The sequence below is a fragment of the Canis lupus genome, unplaced genomic scaffold (assembly GCF_011100685.1).
Source record: "Canis lupus familiaris isolate Mischka breed German Shepherd unplaced genomic scaffold, alternate assembly UU_Cfam_GSD_1.0 chrUn_S2110H2309, whole genome shotgun sequence".
NCBI classification, from domain to species: Eukaryota; Metazoa; Chordata; class Mammalia; order Carnivora; family Canidae; genus Canis; species Canis lupus.
In genome coordinates this window covers 1-21,041 of record NW_023330992.1, presented here as the reverse complement: position 1 = coordinate 21,041, position 21,041 = coordinate 1, and the positions used below count along the sequence as shown (strand labels likewise).

Sequence of the window (21,041 nt, the reverse complement as noted above, 5' to 3'; positions counted from 1 at the left end):
AGCCCGTGGCAAATTATCATTCGCAATGGGGAAACACCGGAAGCCTTGCCCTGAAGAACAGGCACGAGACTGGGATGTCACTCTCACCACTGCTATTCTCAGCATAGTACGAGACGTCATGGCCTCAGCAGTCAGGCAACAAAACGAAACAAAAGGCATTGAAACTGGCAAAGAAGAAGTCAACATCTCCCTCTTCGCCAATGACATTATATTGTACCTAGAAAACCCAAAAGACTCCACCACATGATTGCTCAAACTCCCTACAGCAAGTTCGGCAGTGCGGCAGGATACAAACGTGGGGCCCAGAAACTAGTGGCCTTTCTACATGCGAACAAGGAGACCGAGGAAAGGGACATCGAGGAAAGGGTCAACCCCAATTATACAACTGCAGCACCCCCAAAAAAGCATGAGCTACCTAGGAAGAACCCTAACCAAAGGTGTAAAGGGTCTCTACCCGAAACACTGCAGAACAAGTCTGAAGGAAACTGAGGAAGAAACAAAGAGATGGAAAAGGTTCCATGATGCTGGATTGGAAGAATTAATATTCGGGAAAATGTCAATGTGACCCAGGGCAATCGACACAACTAATGCAATCCCTGTCAGAAATACCACGGACTCTCTTCAGAGAGCTGGAGCAAGTCATCTGAAGACTGGTGTGGAATCCGAAAAGACCCCGAACGGCCACAGGAAGAGTAGCCAAGAAAACCACTGCGGGGGCAGCACAATGCTGGATTTCACGTTGTGCCACGAAGCTGTTACCGGCAAGACAGTGTGATACTGGCACAAAGACAGGCATACCGATCAATGGAACAGAAGAGAGCATCCAGAGGTGGACCCTCAACTCTATGGGTAACTAATATTCGGCCAGGCAGCAAAGACCTTGCAGGGGGAACAAAAAAGACAATCTCTTCAGTAAATGCTGCTGGGAACACTGGACAGCCACACGCAGAAGAATGAAACTGGATCATTCCTCTCACACCATACACAAGGATAAACTCAAAATGGATGAAGGATCTAAATGCAAGACAAGATTCCATCAAAATCCTAGGGGACAACACAGGCAACAACACCATTCTTGATCTGGTCCACAGCAACTTCGTGCAAATTACATCAGCCATGAAGGCCAGAGAAACAAGAGCAAAAATTGATCGCTGGGACTTCACCAAGATGAGCAGCTTCCGCACAGCAAAAGAAACACTCAAAAAACTTAAAGCCAACGCACAGAATGGGAGAAGTTATGTGCAAATGACCCTGTCAGGTAAAGGGCCAGTATCCAAGATCTCTGAAGAACTTCTGTAACTCCACAGCAAAGAGACCAAGGATCCAATCTGGTAGACGGGCAAGAGACGTGAACGGAAATGTCACAGAGGAAGACGTAGGCGTGACAGACAAGCACATGAGACAATGCACCGCATCACTGGCCGTCAGGGAAATACAGGTCAAAAGCACAACGAGATCCCACCTGACGCACCAGTGACCGCGGTGAACGTTAACAAGACAGGAAGCAGCGAATGTCAGTGATGATGTGGCGAAAGGGGAACCCTCTTGCACTGCTGGTGGGAATGTGACCTGGTGCAGCCACGCCTGGAAAGCCGTGTGCAGGTGCCTCAGAGAGGTAACAACGGATCTACACTGTGATCCAGCATGGGGGTGCACTGGTGGAGATGTACCCCAATGATACCGATGCAGGTAAATGCTGGGACACCTGCACCCCGAGGTTTCGAGCGGCAACATCCATGATAGTCACTCTGTGGAAGGAGCCTCGGTGTCCATCGAAAGATGAATGGATAAGGAGGGTGAGTGGTCTCTGTACACAATGGAAGATTACTCAGCCGTTAGAAACGACGAACACCTACCATTTGCTTCGACCTGGATGGAACCGGAGGGTATTAAGGCTGAGGGAAAGAAGACAATCGCGAAGGACAAACATCATATGGTCTCATTCTTCTGGGGAGGATGAAAACAATAGTGAAAGGGGAGAGAGGGGAAAGGAGAAAAAAATGAGTGGCAGATAGCAGAAAGGTAGACCGAACAGGAGAGACTCCTAACCCTGGGAAATGAACAAGGGGTGGAAGAAAGGGAGGAGGGTGGGGGGTGCGGGTGACTGGGCAACGGGCACGGAGTGGGGCACTTGATGGGATGAGCCCTGGGGGGTTATGCTCTATGTTGGCAAAATGAACCCCAATAGGAAATAAGAAACACACCTATAAAGAAACACACAAACCTCCCGAGACACAAACGTCCGGGGCCAGATGGCTTCCTAGGGGAATTCTATCAAACGCTTCAAGAAGAAATCATACCTGTGCTACCAAAGCTGCTCCGAAAGATAGAAAGAAATGGAATACTTCCAAACTCGTTCTTGGAGGCCAGCGTCACCTTAACTCCAAAACCCAAGACCCCCCCCACCCAAAGGGAGAATTCTGGACCGATGTCCCTGATGAACACGGATGCACACCTCCACAAGCTATGAGCCAACGGGATCCAACAGGACATTATTAACAAGTTACTCACGATGACCCGGTGGGCTTTATCCCCGGGGTGCAAGGCTTCTTCAGCACTCAGAAAGCACTCAAGGTGCTTCATCAGATCTGCAAGAGAGAAAACAAGAACCAGATGATCCTCTCAAGAGACGCAGAGGAAGAAGCATTTGACAAAACACAGCATCCATTCCTGATCCAAACGCTTCAGAGTACCGGGATAGAGGGAACGTCCCTCAGCATCTTCAAAGCCATCTACGAAAAGCCCGCGGCAAATTCTCATTCCCAATGGGGAAACACTGGGAGCCTTTCCCCGATGACCAGGCACGAGACGGGGATGTCCACTCTCACTGCTGCTATTCTCAACATAGTACGAGACGTCATGGCCTCAGCAATCAGGCAATGAAAAGAAATAAAAGGCATTCAAATCGGCAAAGAAGAAGTCAAACTCTCCCTCTTCACCGATGACACGATACCGTACCTAGAAAACCCAAGATGGCTGGAACTCCTACAGCAAGTTCGGCAGTGTGGCGGGATACAAACTCGGGACCCAGAAACCAGTGGCCTTTCTGTAAGCGAAGAATGAGACCGAGGAAAGGGACATCGAGGAAGGGGTCAACCCCATTTATACAACCGCAGCACCCAAAAAAAGCATGAGCTACCTAGGAATAAACCTAACCAAAGGGGTAAAGGATTGCTACCCAAAACACTGCAGAACATGTCTGAAAGAAACTGAGGAAGACACAAAGCGATGGAAAAAGGTTCCATGCTCCTGGTTTGGAAGAATTAATATTGGGGAAAATGTCAACGTGACTCAGGGCAATTTACACAAATAGTGTAATCCCTCTCAGAAATACCATGGACTATCTTCAGAGAGCTGGAAAAAATCATCTGAAGACTTGTGTGGAATCAGAAAAGACCCCGAACGGCCACGGGAATAGTAGCCAAGAAATCCAATGCAGGGGGTGGGGGTGGGGCAGCACAATGCCAGATTTCAGGGCGCGCCTCAAAGCTGTGAGCATCAGGACAGTGTGGTACTGTCACAGAAACGGACACATGGATCAATGGAACAGAGGAGAGCATCCAGATGTGGACCCTCAACTCTACGGGCAACTAATATTTGGCCAGGCAGGAAAGATGGGAAAAAAAAGACAGTCTCTTCGATCAAGGCTGCTGGGAACACTGGACAGCCACATGCAGAGGAATGAACCTGGACCATTCCTCTCACACCAAACACAAGGATAAACTCAAAATGGATGAAGCATCTAAATGTGAGACAAGATTCCATCAAAACCCCCCGGGAGAACACGGGAAACAACACCCTTCTTGAACTGGGCCACAGCAACTTCTTGCAAATTACATCAGCCACAAAGTCCAGAGAAACAAGAGCGAAAATGGATCGCTGGTACTTCATCAAGATGAGCACTTTCCGCACAGCAAAAGAAACACTCAACATAACTCAAAGGTGGCCCACAGAATGGGAGAAGAAGGTATGTGCAAATGACCCTGTCAGATAAAGGGCCAGCATCCAAGATCTCTGAAGAACCTCTGCAACTCCACAGCAAAGAGACCAACCATCCCATCCAGAAAACGGGAAAAGTCACGAACAGAAAAGTCACGGAAGAAGACCTATATGTACATGGCCAACAAGCAGGCAAGACAATGCTCTGGGTCACTGGCCATCAGAGTAATAAAGGTCAAAACCACAATGAGATGCCACCTCACACCGGTGAGAACATTAAAAAGACAGGAAACACCAAATTTTGGGGAGGCTGTGGAGAAAGGAGAACGTTTTCAAAATGCAAAAATTTCAGAGGTAGCCATACTCACCTGACAGGGACCAAGCGGGAGGGGCGGGCTCCTGGCCAGGCTGGGGTGCTTAGGGAGGGACCTGAGAGCTGGGAGGGGGAGGGGGGCGGAGTAAGAGCCAAGGGCTTGGGGAGGCTCCTGGGGCCCAGCAGCCCAGGCCCTCAAGCCACCGTCCCAAGGCCGTGCCCTGACATTGCAAGGTGCCTGCACCCTAACCCCTCTGAGCGCACGCACATGGGTTCCGCGGTACCTCCCTGAGCCCGGGGGAGGGGCCCCGCACCCTCCCTGAGCCGCCCAAAGGAGACCTGGCCTGACCTGTAGGAGGCCCCACCGCCGCCCCCCTCCGCCAACAGGTCCCACCACTCCTTCCCCGCAGCCCTCTGCCCGGCACCCTGGCGGCCCAAAGGGTGTGGGTCCGGCTCGCCACGGGGCCACCTCCATGCAGCCCCAAGGCCCGCTGTCCCCCTCCCGGTCCCTCCCAGGCACCCGCTGCGCCACAAGCGAGGGTCAGATGCCCCTCGCACAGCCACCCCAGGTCCCGTCACACCTCCCGGGGCCCACGCTGACCTGCGCGCAGGGGGCCGAGGCCTGCAGAGCTGCTGCCGCGAGCCCGGAGCGCGGGGAACCGCGGGGAACCGCGGGCCTGGACTGGGGGCGCGGCCGAGCTACCTCCTGCCACCGCCGGGTCGCATCTGCGCACAGCTCCTCCTGCGGCCAGCCGCGGCCCCCTTCAGGTCACGCTCGGGGTCAGGCGCAGGGGCAAGCTCCTGGAACCCTGTGGCCTCGCCCCCGCTCCCGCCCCTGGGCCCGCCCCCCGCACAGAGGCCCGCCCTTCGCGGAGTTCAGAGCGGAGTGGAGAATGCCTATGCCTCTGCCGGGTAGTCTGGTCAGGCGCTGGGTTTGAGGCCTTGAGCCCCCCGCTCAGTCCCAAGGGACTCCTGCTCATGGAGGCACGAAGCCTCTCTCTGGCTCTGTGTCTCCCTCCCTGTCCTTCCGTCCGGGTCTCTGTCTCTCCCTCCCGGTCTCACTCTCTGTCCCTCCTGGCCTGGCCCTGTCTCCCTCCCTATCTCTCAATCTTAGCCACAGCAATCAGACATCAAAGAGAAATAAAGTGCATCCGGAATTGCAAGGATGAAGTAAAACTTTCACTATTTGCAGTTGACATAATAGTACACACAGAAAACCTTAAACACTCCTTCAAAAACATTCTATAGCTGAGAAATAAATTTGTAAAGTCACAGGATACAAAAACAACACACAGAAATCTGTATCATTTCTATACACTAATAATGAAACAGCAGAAGGACAAATTAATAAAATAATCCCATTTACAATTGAACCAGAAATATTAAAATACCTAGGAATAAGCTTAACCAAAGAGGTAAAAGACCTATACTCTGAAAACTATAAAACAATGATTAAAGAGTTGAAGATGACACAATTGGAAAGACATTCCATGCTTATGGATTAGAAGGCCAAATACTGGGATCCCTGGGTGGTGCAGCGGTTTGGCGCCTGCCTTTGGCTCAGGGCGCAATCCTGGAGACCTGGATCGAATCCCACGTTGGGCTCCCGGTGCATGGAGCCTGCTTCTCCCTCTGCCTGTGTCTCTGCCTCATTCTCTCTCTCTCTCTGTGACTATCACAAATAAATAAAAATTTTAAAAAAATTTTAAAAAAAAGGCCAGATACTGTTAAAAGGTCTATGCCAACCAAAGAAATTTACACTTTGGATGCAATTCCTATCAAAATATCACCGGCATTCTTCACAGAGCTAAAACAATCCTAAAATTTATATGGAACCACAGAATACCCCAAGCAGCCGAAGCAATCTTGGAAAAACAAAACAGGAGGTAACACATTCCAGACTTCCAGTTCTATTACAAAGCTGTAGTAACTCAGAAAGTATACTGTTAGTACAAAATGGACACACAGATTAATAAAACAACACTAAAAAATCTATAATTATATGATCATTTACTCTCTGACAAAGCAGGAAAAAATAATGGGAAAAAGTCTCTTCAACAAGTGCTGTTGGGAAACTGGATAGCTACTTGCAAAAACAATGAAAGTAGGCCATTTTCTTACACCATACACAAAATATACTCAAAATGTATCAAAGACCTAATTGTGAGATCTGAAAGTATAAAAATTCTAGAAGAGAGCAATTTCTCTGGTATTCCTGTAGCGACATTTTTCTAGACATGTCCCCTAAACTATGAGGATGCAGCAAAGGTGGTCCTAAGAGGAAAGTATATAGCAACACAGGCCTTTCTCAAGAAACAAGTTGCAAAGACACAACATAACCTGAAATCTAAAGGAGCTGATAAAAGAACAACAGATAAAGCCTAAATCTAGCAGGAGAAGAAAAATAATAGAGTGGACCATAAAGCAATGATATGGGGGAAAAAACAGAAAAGATCAATGAAATTAATAGCTGATTCTTCGAAAGAATTAATAAAATCGATAAATGCCTAGCCAGACTTATCAAAAAGAGAAAAGAGAAAGGACTCAAAGAAATAAAATCATGAATGAAAAAGAGATCACAAGCAACACTGAAGAAATACAATTATAAGAGAATATTGTCAGCAATTATATCCCAACAAATTAGGCAATTTGGATGCATTCCTAGAAATATATAAACTACTAAAACGGAAACAGGAAGAAATAGAAAATCTGAACAGAGCCATAACCAGCAAAGAAATTGAATCAGATCTCAAAGGTCTCCTAACAAACAAGAGTCCAGGGCCAGACGGCTTCCCAGGGGAATTCCACCAAACATTTAAATAATTAGTACCTATTCTGAAACTGTTCCAAAAACTAGAAATGGAAGAATAACTTCCAAACTCATTCTATGAGGCCAGCATCAATCCCAACACCAAATAAAGACCCCACCCAAAAGAAGTACAGATCAAAGATCCCTGATGAATATGGATGCAAAAATTGTCACCAAGATAGTAGCAAATTGGATCCAAAAGTTCATTAAAAGGATTATTTACCATGACCAAAAGGAATTTATTCCTGAGATGCAAGGGTGGTTCAACAGTTGCAAATCAACGTGATACACAACATTAATAAAAGACAAAATACAGCATTCTTTCTTGATTGAAACTCACTGCAGTATAAAGACAGAAGGAACTTACCTCAGTATCCTAAAAGCCATACAAAAAATCCACAGTGAATATCATCCTTAACAGGGAAAAACAGAGATTTTCTTCCAGGGTCAGGAATAAGACAGGGATGTCCACTCTCACTGCTGTTCAACATAGTGCTAGAAGTCCTAGCCTCAGAAATCAGACAAATAAAAAGCATCCAAATTGGCAAAGAAGTCAAACTTTCACTATTTGTAGACAACATGATACTTTATATAGAAAACCCAAAAGATTCCATCCCAAAATTGCTTGAACTGATGTAGGAATTCAGCAAAATCGCAGAATATAAAATCAATGCACAGAAGTCAGTTGCATTTCTATACACTAAACATGAACGGATGAAAGAAATGAAGGAATGGATCCCACTTACAATTGTCCCCCAAACCATAAGACACCTTGGAATAAACCAAAGAGGTAAAGGATCTGTACTCTGGATACTATGGAATGCTTATGAAAGAAATTGAGGAAGACATAAAGAAAAGGAAAAACATTCCATTCTCATGCATTGGAAGAACAAATATTGTTAATGCTACCCCCAAAAGTTGTCTATTGCTACCCAGAGCAACCTACACATTCAGTGCAATCTCTATCAAAATACCAATTTTTAAAAGGTTTTATTTATTTATTCATGACAGATACACAGAGAGGGAGAGAGAGAGGCAGAGACACAGGCTGAGGGAGAAGCAGGCTCCATGCAGAGAGCCCAACGTGGGACTGGATCCCGAATCTCCAGGATCCGGCCCTGGGCTGAAGGTGGCGCTAAACCGCTGAGCCACCTGGGCTGCCCGCATTAGCATTTTTTACAGAGCTGGAACCAACAACTCTAAAATTTTTTAAAATAAATTTATCTTTTATTGGTGTTCAATTTGCCAACATATAGAATAACACCCGGTGCTCATCCCGTCAAGTGCCCACCTCAGTGCCCATCACCCCCACCCCCCACCCTCCTCTGCTTCTACCACCCCTAGTTCGTTTCCCAGAGTTAGGAGTCTTTCATGTTCTGTCTCCCTTTCTGATATTTCCCACTCATTTTTTCTCCTTTCTCCTTTATTCCCTTTCACTATTTTTTATCGTCCCCAAATGAATGAGATCATATAATGTTTGTCCTTCTCCAATTGACTTATTTCACTCAGCCATAATACTCTCCAGTTCCATCCACGTCGAAGCCAATGGTGGGTATTTGTCATTTCTAATGGCTGAGTAATATTCCATTGTATACATAAACCACATCTTCTTTATCCATTCATCTTTCTATGGACACCGAGGCTCCTTCCACAGTGCGGGTATTGTGGACATTGCTGCTACAAACATCGGGGTGCAGGTGTCCCGGCATTTCATTGCATCTGTATCTTTGGGGAAAATCCCCAACAGTGCAATTGCTGGGTCCATAGAGCAGATCTATTTTTAACTCTTTGAGGAACCTCCACACAGTTTTCCAGAGTTGCTGCACCAGTTCACATTCCCACCAACAGTGCAGGAGGGTCCCCCTTTCTCCACATCCTCTCCAACATTTGTGGTTTCCTGCCTTGTTAATTTTCCCCATTCTCACTGGTGTGAGGTGGGATCTCATGGTGGTTTTGATTTGTAGTTCCCTGATGGCAAGTGAGCGGAGCATTTTCTCATGTGCTTGTTGGCCACGTCTATGTCTTCCTCTGTGAGATTTCTCTTCATGTCTTTTGCCCATTTCATGATTGGATTGTTTCTTTGCTGTTGAGTTTAAGAAGTTCTTTATAGATCTTGGAAACTAGCCCTTTATCTGATATGTCATTTGCAAATATCCTCTCCCATTCTGTAGGTTGTCTTTGAGTTTTGTTGATGGTATCTTTTGCTGTGCAAAAGCTTCTTATCTTGATGAAGTCCCAATAATTCATTTTTGCTTTTGTTTCTCTTGCCTTCATGGATTAATCTTGCAAGAAGTTACTGTGGCCAAGTCAGAAAGGGTGTTGCCTGTGTTCTCCTCTAGGATTTTGATGGAATCTTGTCTTACATTAAGATCTTTCATCCATTTTGAGTTTATCTTTGTGGATGGTGCAAGAGAGTGGTCTAGTTTCATTCTTCTGCACGTGGATGTCCAATTTTCCCAGCACCATTTATTGAAGAGACTGTCTTTTTTCCAGTGGATAGATAGTCTTTCCTCCTTTGTCGAATACTATTTGGCTATAAAGTTGAGGTTCCACTTCTGGATTCTCTATTCTGTTCCATTGATCTATGAAACAACCCTAAAATTTGTATGAAACCAGAAAAGACCTCAAATCACCAAAGTAATGTTGAAAAAGAAAACCAAAGCTGGAGGCAGCAAAATTCTGGACTTCAAGCTGTATTACAAAGCTCTGATCATCAAGGACAGTATGGTTCTGATACAAAACAGACACATATATCGATGAGACAGAATAGAGAACCCAGAAATGGACCATCAACTCTACGGTCAACTAATCTTGACAAAGCAGGAAAGAACATCCAGTGGAAAAAGACATTTTTCAACAAATGGTGTTAGGAAAATTATACAGCCACATGCAGAAGAATGAAACTGGACCACTTTCTTACACCATACACAAAGATAAGCTCAAATGGGCGAAACACCTAAATGTGAGACAGGAATCCATCAAAATCCTAGTGGAGAATACATACAGGCAGCAATCTGTTGAACTCAGCCGCAGCAACTTCTTTCTAGACATGTCTCTGGAGACAAGGGAAACAAAAGCAAAAGTGAACTACTGAAACCTCATCAGGATAAAAATTTTTGCACAGTAAAGGAAAAAACCAACAAAACTAAAAGGCAACTATGGAATGGGAGAAGATATTTGCAATGATCTTATCAGGTCAAGGGCTAGTATCCAAAATCGATAAAGAACTTATCAAACTCAAGCAAAAAATTCAGTTGAGAAATGGACAGAAGACATGAACAGACGTTTGTCCAAATAAGACATACACATGGCCAACAGACACATGAGAAAATGTTCCACGTGACTTGTCATCAGGGAAATACAGATCAAAGCCAAAATGAGATGCCACCTCACACCAGTCAGAATGGCTAAAATTAGCAAGACAGAAAACAACTGATGTTAGCAAGGATGTGGAGAAAGGGAACCCTTTTACACTCTTGGTGAGAATGCAGACTTTTGCAGCCTCTGTGGAAAACAGAATGGAAGTTCCTCAAAAACTGAAAAATAAAACCAATCCTACCACGCAGTAATTGTACTATTAGGTATTTATCTAAAGGATACAAACATAGTTATTCAAAGTAGCTCAAGCAGTCCAATGTTTATAGCAGCAGTGCGTACAACAGCCAAAATATGGAAAGAGCCAAGATGCCCATTGAGAGGTGAATGGAGAAGCAATATATATGGATATAATATGGAATATTACCCAACCATCAAAAAGAATGAAATCTTGCCATTTGCAGTGATGTGACTAGAACTAGAGGGTATGATGCTAAGTGAAGTAAGTCAGTCAGAGAAAGACAGATACCATAATATTTCACACATACGTAAAATTTAAGAAATAAGACAGATGAACATAGGGGAAAGGAAGGAAAAATAAGATGAAAATTGAGAGGGAGGCAAACCATGGGAGACTCTTAACACTAGGAAAACAAACAGGGTTGCTGGAGGGGAGGGGAGTGAGGGGATGAGGTAAATGGGTGATGGACATTAAGGCAGGCAAATGATGTAATGAGCACTGGAGTTATATGCAACCTGATGAATCACTAAGCTCTGCCTCTGACACTAGTAAAAACTATTCGGACTGTATCAAAACAAATGCTTCTGCACAGTGTAGGAATCATCAACAAAACTAAAAGGCAACCTATGAAATGGTCTGGGGATATAGTGCACAGCACGGTGACTATAGTTAACAATATTATATATTTGAAAGTTGATAAGAATGTAAACCTTAAAAGTTCACATCACAAGAAAAAAGAATTTGTAACCATGTGAGTGTGATGTTAATTAAATTATTGTAGTAATTTCACAGTATATATATATATATTTCAAATTAATATGCAGTACACTGTTTACTGGAATTTAAATAAAAATATTTTTAAACTGTTTATATTCTTTACATTATGCAATATTACATGTCATTTATATGTCCAATAAAGCTGGAAAAATTAATTTTTAAAATTGTTTTTTACGTTTTCCATCCACACCTCAGAGACAGTGCTATTATCCTTATTGGGCTTTTCGTTGGTTAATTTACATTCTGAACTTGTACTATCTCATTATTCCTTGGCTCAAAGACCTCCAGTAGGCAGGAAGATACAAAACAATAATAAAAGTAGCCAAGAATTACCATGTTTGTGAAATCACTTAATTCTCACAGCAACTCCATGATATAGGGACTACTACCATGATCATCTTGTAGCTTAAAGATAAAGAGGGGCATGGAAAGCTGAAATAACCATCCACTTTGGAAGAGCTAGTAACAGAAGGGGTAGGAATTTGAACCCAGTTAGGGATGAATCTTATGTTCATCCATAAACCCACTTCCTTAAACTACCTCTCTACAGTTTACAAGAACAGTTGTTGCCTCAGGAAGAACTACAACCCTGGAACATCCTCACTCAGAAAACAATCCACAGGATGTAGAAGCCACCAGAAGGCAGGTAACTTCCACTTTTTATTCTATACTTCTACATTCTGAGGGTTTTTTGCAACAAACATGTATTCTTTGTAATGATCATTATCCATAAAGATGGTACTTAAAATGGAAGACAGGGCATGACAAGTTTTTCAAAGAAAAGGATAAATTTAGCCCCAAGATCACAAAACTAAGGAGTATGCCCCCACACTCTCCCTCTATCTCTGGTAAGCACCAATCTATTCTGTTTCTATCAATTATTATGTAAGTGAGATTATAAGTGTTTCGTCATTCTCTGACTTATTTCACCTACATAATTCCCCAATGTCTATCCATTTGTCAATAAATGGCAAGATTTTCTTTATGGCCAAATAGTATTCCTTCATCCATTCATTTGTTGATAGATACTTAGGTTGTTACCATTGGTTAGCTATGGTGAATAATGCTGTGATGAATATGGGGTGTTAGACATATTCAGGTGGTGATTTTGTTTCATTAAGTTATATATCCAGAAGTGCAATCTATTTATAGTTTCTTGAGGACCCTTCCTACTGTTTTCCATAGTGGCTGTCCCAATTTCCACTCTCAGATGGACCGCTTTCAGACAGTAAAGAGTGTCCCTGAGGAGAGCAGTGCTAGCCACTTGGATGGACACATGAAAGGACAAAGTTAGAGGGACCCAGGTAGAAGGAATGGGCACTGAGAGGGGGGAATCCAAGGGCTTCTGTTCCTGTTATGACTTTGATTGCACCTCCAAAAGAGATATATTGAAGTCCTAAGCCCTGGATACCTGAGAATATGATCTTATTTGGAAATAGGGTCATTGCTGATGTTATCAGTTAAATGAGGTCATACTGAAAATATGTGGGCCCCAACCTAATACGGCTAGTGTCCCTATCCCTATAAAAAGAGGAGGGAGACACACAAGGGGAACTCCATGTGAAGATGGAGGGCAGAGATCAGGTGATGTGTCTATAAGCCAAGGGGTGACAAAGATTGCTGCAGCCACCAGAAGCCAGGACAAGGCATGGGACAGTATCTTCTCCACAGCCTCCTGAAGGAGCCACCCTGCTGGCTCCATGTTCAGACTTTTAGATGCCACAACTGTGAGAATACACATTTTTGTTGTTAAGCTACCTGGTTGGTGGCACTCTGTTATGGTAGTCCTAAGAAACCAAGACAGTTACCTTCATAATTTGAACCCAAGATGCCTCCCTGCTGCACACCTTCACCACACACACCACCCTGTCCAAACTTTCATTCATAGCCCTCACATGAAACTTTCTAGTTTTTGACTTCTAGGCTTATTTTGTTAACTGGAAAACTTCCATATCTTCATCCTAACTCTTTTTCATTCACCCTTATATGTTCTGGCCATTACATGTTCGTATGGGGTTAGAAAATACCTTCTGGTCCTGTGAATTAGTGAGTGGGGAAGAGTGCTTTAAGCTGGTAGTAAGAAAGTAGTTAGGGTGACATTTTCTCTCTTATAGTCATTTCCTTCATGATCCCATGGCAGCTGGATGTAGAGTCTTGATTCTCACTGAGCAGTGGTCTCAGGGAAGCATCCCTATGCTGGGCCAAAGAATCCCACCCAGACCTGCACATAACCTTTACCTCCCCGGTTTACTGGCAAGATTGTCTGAGCATCACAATGTTGTGCACAATGCCCTGCACATCAGGACCTGCAGCCCTACTTCTTGTTATCAGGCCACCTGCCGGTACATCCTTACTCTGACTTGCCCACGTCTCAGATGAACATGGTGGGCCTCAGGATGCACACCTTACTCTTAGCTCTCCAGACTGGCTTTTGAGGAGTTCCATCCCCACCTCTTGAAATAACCAAAAATCTGGGATTCAGGGTTGGGACCCTCATTCTTGGTATTGGTGGTTTCTCCACATGACAACTGCCTTTTCATTTTCCCTCTAGGCCTCAGGGAGTGGGATTTTCACAGGCTTACATGAATCTTACCTGAATCCCATTTATCTTCCAAGCCTCAGGTTCAGAAAATGCTGCCTATCTGTGCTCTTGAATTACGAGCTCTATGAAAAGGACGAGTGAGAGCATTATAGCAGCAGCTATAGCTAAACTTTATTCAAATCTAGTCATGCTAGCATTGTTCTAGGTGCTTTGAGCCTAGGCACTCTGGCTCCAGAATCCAGGTAAAAAAAAAACTGTAAGCTTTATACTTCCCTTAGGCCCAGGTTCTTAGAAGGGATATGATAGATATTGGTGAGTACATCAAGGGCCAGAAATTGAGGGGGAAATGAGTAACTGGTTGTCTTTCTCCAGGGTGGGTTCCACCATGAACACTGCCTGTGCTCAACCCCAATTCTATCACTTCCAGACCCTTCTCTGCCTTCTCAAACTTCGACCTAACTTTTGGCCATTTGACATGTTCAGAAAAGGGTGGAATTTTGATGAGTTGGACATCTGCCAGGTATATAAGTGAATACCATAAAGAGGGCTTGAGTGTGTTTATGAAGCTTTTATTTCCTCCTCCGCCTAAGCCATGACATAGTCTATCCTTGGAAGAAGTACAAACACCATCTGTCCCTTGTCAGGGCCCAGTGACCAGAGGGCTTGGTCACTCAAAGAACCTGTACTCTTGGGTGGCAGGCTACCAGGGATTGTGCAAGCATTGGGTGGCCCCAGGCTGGGGGTGGACAACTTGACACCATCACATCTCTTTGGTCTGTGTCTTCCTACGTGTTTTTAGGGGTAGACAGTAATAAAAATTCCCTGCCTGAAATGATAGTCAGTGACTGAAGAACTAATGTTTCCCTCTGCCCTGGCTTCTCTTCATTTCTATCTTCTCTTTAGAATGAGAAAGTTGGCTTGACACCCTGTTTCAAGACTCACATCCGAGGAAAATCCATTCTCAACAAGGCAGAAGATCAGGCCATTTGAGCATGCCCTGTGCCAATGAAAGCACATGTTCAGTTGTATACATTTGCCCTTGCTTTCAGATGTTTTTATTCTCGGTCTGCATCCTTCACCTTGAGATTTTAGAAGCTAGAAACACTTTCTTCTACTTAGTTGTAAGTCAGATGCTATTGCATGGAAACTTCATGGTCTTAGCCAGCAGGGTGGACAGCAAGTTAGAGATGACAGCCATGTGTTATCCTGGTATCAGCCAGGCTAAGTACTGCTAAGTACTAAGAGGCTAAGTACCGCTGCTATACCAAGTGACTCCAAGGTGTCAGAAGCTACAAAATTAAAGATTTATTTCTTGCTCACACCATCTGGGTCAGCCGCATGTCTACTCTAAATCATATTAACCTGGGACTCAAGTTGATGGAGAAGATGCTTTCTAAAGAATTGCTGGGTGTCATGGTGGAGGGAAGAAAGAGCATGGAGATTAACACCACTGAACTGTGCAATTAAAAATGTTTAATATAGGGACGCCTGGGTGGCTCAGCTGTTGAGCATCTGCCTTTGGCTCAGGGCATAATCCTGAAGTCCCAGTATCAAGCCCCACATTGGACTCCCTGCATGGAGCCTTCTCCCTCTGCCTGTATCTCTGCCTGTCTCTGTGTGTGTTGTGTGTGTGTGTGTCTCATGAATAAATAAGTAAAATCTTTAAAAATTTTTAAGATAGTATTTTTTTACCTTATATGCATTGTACCACAATAAAAAAAAAAGAAGAGAGATAGAGAACCATACTCCAAGTATACCCTAGCTTCTGCTGGAACATAGAATACACATTTCTGCTCACATTTTAGTATTCAGAGCAAATCATATGACCATGTCTATTGTCAGTGAGACAAGGAAGTATACTCTACCCTAACAGAGTGTCAGTGAATCTCTGAAGATACTAATACATTCTCTCAGACCCTGTTTCTTTTCACGAGCAAGCCCTTGGCTATTCCTCTAAGAACTGGGGAGGTAGGGCAGCAACAGATAGAGCTAGCTTTCTGTGGTTCTCCTGATGTTGAGAGCAGTTGGTGGTGGAGGCAACAGGCACGAGACAAAATTAGGAGACCCACATCACCTCTCAGTCAACTTTAGCCAAGTTTTGCATTTCTCTGAGCCTCAGATTCTTCATCTGAGGAATCAGAGATTAGATCAGACAAGTGCTGATGTTGGTGCCAGCTGGAGCTTTCCTGTGCATCTTCTATTTTACCCTACTTTCTTATGTTGAATTCTACCCAGATAGGACTGGGGGTGTGGGGTGGTGGGAGGAGGGCAGGGTGGGAGACACTGGTAAAAAGACTGGACAATCCTTGTTCTGCATCACCTCATTGAAGTATGACACTCCCATTCTAACAAGTGCTAACAAACCATCCCTCCACTGGTTTATTCCATGGACCAATGCAGAAGGGCTCCTTGAGAAGTGGAAAGACTAAAGACAAAAGGATTTGAAGCACAGAATCCTTTAATAATGGTAGCCCATTTGGGCATCGCTCTCTCTATGGTTCAAAGGGGAAATTCCTTCTGGGGTTTGCTTCTGTACAGGGAAGCTCTTACAATATGTTGAGGAGAAGGTTGTTCTTCAAGCAAGTGTGTCCCAAGGACCTTCTCAGCAACACTAGGAGATAATAAAACATTCAGGTAAAACTACCAGTGCTGCCAAGATGAGCTCTATAACCAAGGGGACTTCCAAGGTGAGTGCCAACACATCTCTGCTCTCCCTCCCTTCCCATCCTTTATCCCAATCCATTGTCTTATGTCTGTCTTTTTTTAATTTTTTTAAATTTATTTATTTATGATAGTCATACAGAGAGAGAGAGAGAGAGAGAGAGAGAGAGAGCAGAGACACAGGCAGAGGGAGAAGCAGGCTCCATGCACCGGGAGCCCGACATGGAACTCGATCCTAGGTCTCCAGGATTGCGCCCTGGGCCAAAGGCAGGCGCCAAACCGCTGCGCCACCCAGGGATCCCTTATGTCTGTCTTCTAAGTACCTTCCTACGACCTGTCTCTCTGCTTCTGAGCTGCCTATTGATTTTCCTCACTGACTGTCTTTCCTTCCTGTGAAGGGATAGGCACAAGCCCTTCTTTTAAGGAAGACTGAATGGCAGCTGGGCGGCTGGGATGGGTCCTCAGGATTTACACTAAGTATGAGTTTGTAGGTTTAAATTGTTTGCTTTTCCATTCCAGTTGAAAAGTGTTTGTCCTTGCCTATTTATTTCTTAACTCTCTCAACAGTATTTTTTATTGAAGTATAATTAACATACAGTATTATATTAGTTTCAGGTGTACAATACAGCGATTCAACAATTCTATATATTGCTCGGGGCTCATCAAGATAAATGTACTCTTAATCTCTTTCACCTATATAATCCATCTTCCACCCACCTACCTGCTAGCAACCATCAGTTTATGCTATTTAAGAGTGGTTTTTGTTTGCCTTTTTAAAAACCTTTGTTTGCTAATTTGTTTCATTTTTAAAATTCTATATATGAGTGAAATCACATGATAGATATTTATTTTTCCTTGACTGCCTTATTTCACTTAGCATTTATGCTCTAAATCCATCCATGTTATTTGAAATGGAAAGATCTCATCCGTTTTTATGGTTGTGTAATATCCTCTTGTATAGACACGCCTGGGTGGCTCAGTGCTTAAGCATCTGATTTTGGCTCAGGTTGTGATCCTGGGGTCCCAGGATTGAGTCCCATACTGGGCTCCCTGAAGGGAGCCTGCTTCTCCCTCTGCCTATATCTCTGCCTCTCTTTCTCTGTGTCTCTAATGAATAAATAAATTTATTTATTCATACACACACACACATACATATCACGTGTTCTTTATCCATTCTTCAGTCCATGGACACCCGGGTTGTTTTTTCATATATCAGCTATTGCAAATAATTCTACAATAAACATAGGGGTGCATATATCTTTTCAAATTAGTGTTTTTCATTTTCTTTGGGTAAATACCCCAGTAATGAAATTATGGGATCATATGGAATTTCCATTTTTATTTTTTTGAGGAACCTCCATACTGTTTTCCACAGTGGCTATCCCCAATTTGCATTCCTACCAACAGCACACAAAGATTCCATTTTCTCTGCACCCTCACAAATAATTGTTATTTCCTATGTTTTTTATTTTAGCCATTCTGACAGGCATAAAGTGATATCTCTATAGTTTGAACTTGCATTTTCCTGATGATTAGTGATGTTGAGAATCTTTTTTTATGTGTCCGTTGGCCATCTATATATCTTTCTTGGAAAAATGTCTATTCAGGTCCCATGCCCATTTTTTTTTTCCATGCCCATTTTTTTAATTTTTATTTATTCATGATAGGCACACAGTGAGAGAGAGAGAGAGGCAGAGACATAGGCAGAGGGAGAAGCAGGCTCCATGCACCGGGAGCCCGAAGTGGGATTCGATCCCGGGTCTCCAGGATCGCGCCCTGGGCCAAAGGCAGGCGCCAAACCACTGCGCCACCCAGGGATCCCTCCATGCCCATTTTTTAATTGGATTATTCGTGGGGCTTTTTTGGTATTGAGTTGTATAAGCTCTTTATATATTTAGAATATTATTTATATATAATTTATTAGTGTTTATATTATTTATATATTTTATTTTTTATAAGTTATATATTATATTATTTAATTATATATTTAAAAGATATATAATTTGCAAATATCTTTCTTCATTCAGTAGGTTGCCTTTTTATTTTGTTGGTGATTTTCTTTGCTATGCAAAAGCTTTTTATTTTGGTGTAGTCCCAGTAGTTTATTTGTTTTATTTCCTTTGCTAAAGGAGATATATAAAGAAAAATGTGTCTACAGATGATGTGAAATTACTTCCAATGTTTGGTTATGGACTGGAAGAACGAGTATTGTCAAAATGTCCATACTACCCAAGCAATCTACAGATATGCAATTCCTATCAAAATACAACAGTATTTTTTACAGAACTAGAGAAAATAAAAGTAAAATTTGCACCACAAAAGACTGAGTAGCCAAAGCAATCCTGAGGGAATAAAGCTCAAAGTATCACAATCCCAGATTTCAAGATACACTACAGAGCTGTAGTGATCAAAACAGTATGGTACTGGCACAAAAACAGACACAGATCAATGGAACAGAAGAGAGAATGCAGAAATAAACCCATGCTTGTATGGTCAATTTATCTATGGCAAAGGAGAGAAGAATATACAATGGGGGAAAAGGCAGTCTCTCCCAAAAATGTGCTGGGAAAACTGGGCAGCTACATGTATACAAAAGCATGAAACCAGACCACTTTTTATGCCATTCACAGAAATAAGCTAAAATGTATTAAAGACTTAGATGTGAAACTTGAAATGATAAAATTTCTTACCAGTATTTTTAAGACCACAAGTTACCTTCTGGCATCTAAGCATTTTTCTCCAGCCAGGGCAAAGGATCAATTCATGAAAGAAGCAAATAAACCAAATTCCTATAAGATCCTCTATCTTTCCACTTAATACCTACTCCCCTCCACACACACACACACACACACACACACACACACCCTCATGCCATCCTAGTTTTAAATAATTTTGATTTTGGGTGGAGGAATCATGGAATAAGCATGATCTTGGTTGGGGGATAATAAATTCTCGAGCTCCTTTTATGGCTTACTCTTTGAGATGAAAATTTTCTTTCTTCATTCAGTGCCTCAGGAATCCTCAGTACCCAATGGCATTAAGTGTCCTGCCTGCTACAACGTGTATGATGTTTCCTGCGACCCAGTTCTTCTTGCCTGCACTGGTACAGAGACAAAGCGTGTGGAAGTTATTGGCATAGGTACAACTATTTCCACAGGATTCTTGGTGTTCATTTTCTCAAAGGATATATCTGTGCTAGTTATCTTTGCTGTGTAATCATTACTCCAAAACTTGGCAGTTTAAAACAATGAGCATTTATTATTTCATGGCATCTGAGGGTCAGGAGTTTGGAAGTGGCCTAGCTAAGTGCTTCTGGCTGAGTTTCTCATGAAGTTGTAATCTAGCTGTCAGCAGGGCCTGTCACCAGGAAGACCTGCTTCCAAGATCACCCATGTAGTTGTCAGGCTTGGTTCTTCTCTACATGGGTCTCTGTGTGGGCTGCCTGGATGTCCTTATAATGTATTCCCCCACAGCAATGATGAGAGAGAGAGAGAGAGAGATAGAGAGAGAGAAGAGAAGAGAGAAGAGAGATAAGAGAGATGGAGGGAGGGAGGAAGAGCACTAACTGGCATTTCTCAGGGCAAATGATGACAGAGAGGGAGAAAAGGAGGAGAAGAGGGAGGGAGGAAGGAGATACTACAGTTTCAAAGTAATCAAATATCAGAAGGAACATTTCTTCACTTCTGTTGTATCCTGTTGGTTGCACAGATCAACTCTGATACAACATGGGAGAAGAGTATACAAGGACATGAATACTAAGAGATCGCAGGCCATCCTAGAGACTAACTACTATGTACAGCAAAGGCTGATACAGGGCCAAGTCCTAGTTCACTCTCCAAAGTTTGGAGGGAGCCATCTGTCAGAAGAGAGAAGGGGGAGAGGAGAGGACGAGGAGAGGAGAGGGAAGATGAAGAGAACACAACTGCTTTCCACAGGAAAGTCTGACACTTGGGAACATGTCATATCATGATCTCCTCGAATGGGAACTTGGGTCATTGGCCATCACCCTCTTCAACAAAGAGGGTGATACCTCAGTTCTGGTTTTTTTCATCACTACCATTATTGCTATTACCCAATCCCCATGAATAAGCATGATGATTCTGAAATCTGCAGAAGGACTTGCCATTTTCCTGAGGAGGAAAAAGTATGGACTTGTAATAAGATGCACAGATGCCATTCAGATAGAAAACAACAGGTACCAAGGGGCTGTTTAGGTGAATACATGAGTTCTGACCTCAGGCTTTTTCCTCTCTTCCAACTATCTCTTGCCTCGTCAGAAGGTACAGACTCCAATCTCAGCTATGCATCTGACACAGCAGGGGCCCTTTGGGATTCATCCTAAACTGAGATGTCGGGCCCAAAGGGAACTAAGGCTTGGTCCCTGGACAGAGATGGAGCTGTGGTTCTTGCTTCTTTCACAGAAGGCAGAGGGGAATTCTGGGGC

The 21,041-nt window shown here is 43.5% G+C and overlaps 2 long non-coding RNA genes across 3 annotated transcripts in view; one reads left to right on the top strand and one right to left on the bottom strand.

The window, feature by feature from the left end:
* Positions 1–19,719, bottom strand: part of LOC119878933 — a 31,193-nt gene extending 11,474 nt beyond the window's left edge. The window contains exons 1-2 of one of the 2 annotated variants that reach the window (XR_005387238.1): positions 19,572–19,719; positions 2,512–2,588 (exon numbers count right to left, since the gene is read on the bottom strand). This is a non-coding gene — a long non-coding RNA (uncharacterized LOC119878933). Of the gene's footprint in view, positions 1–2,511; positions 2,589–4,307; positions 4,470–19,571 lie in introns of those variants that run through there. The other variant, XR_005387239.1, reaches the window with a different exon arrangement.
* LOC119878932 lies at positions 12,012–20,062 on the top strand. The gene is made up of 3 exons (XR_005387237.1): positions 12,012–12,040; positions 16,475–16,623; positions 19,605–20,062. It is a non-coding gene; the product is annotated as an uncharacterized LOC119878932 (long non-coding RNA).
* The last annotated feature ends 979 nt before the right edge of the window (positions 20,063–21,041 follow it).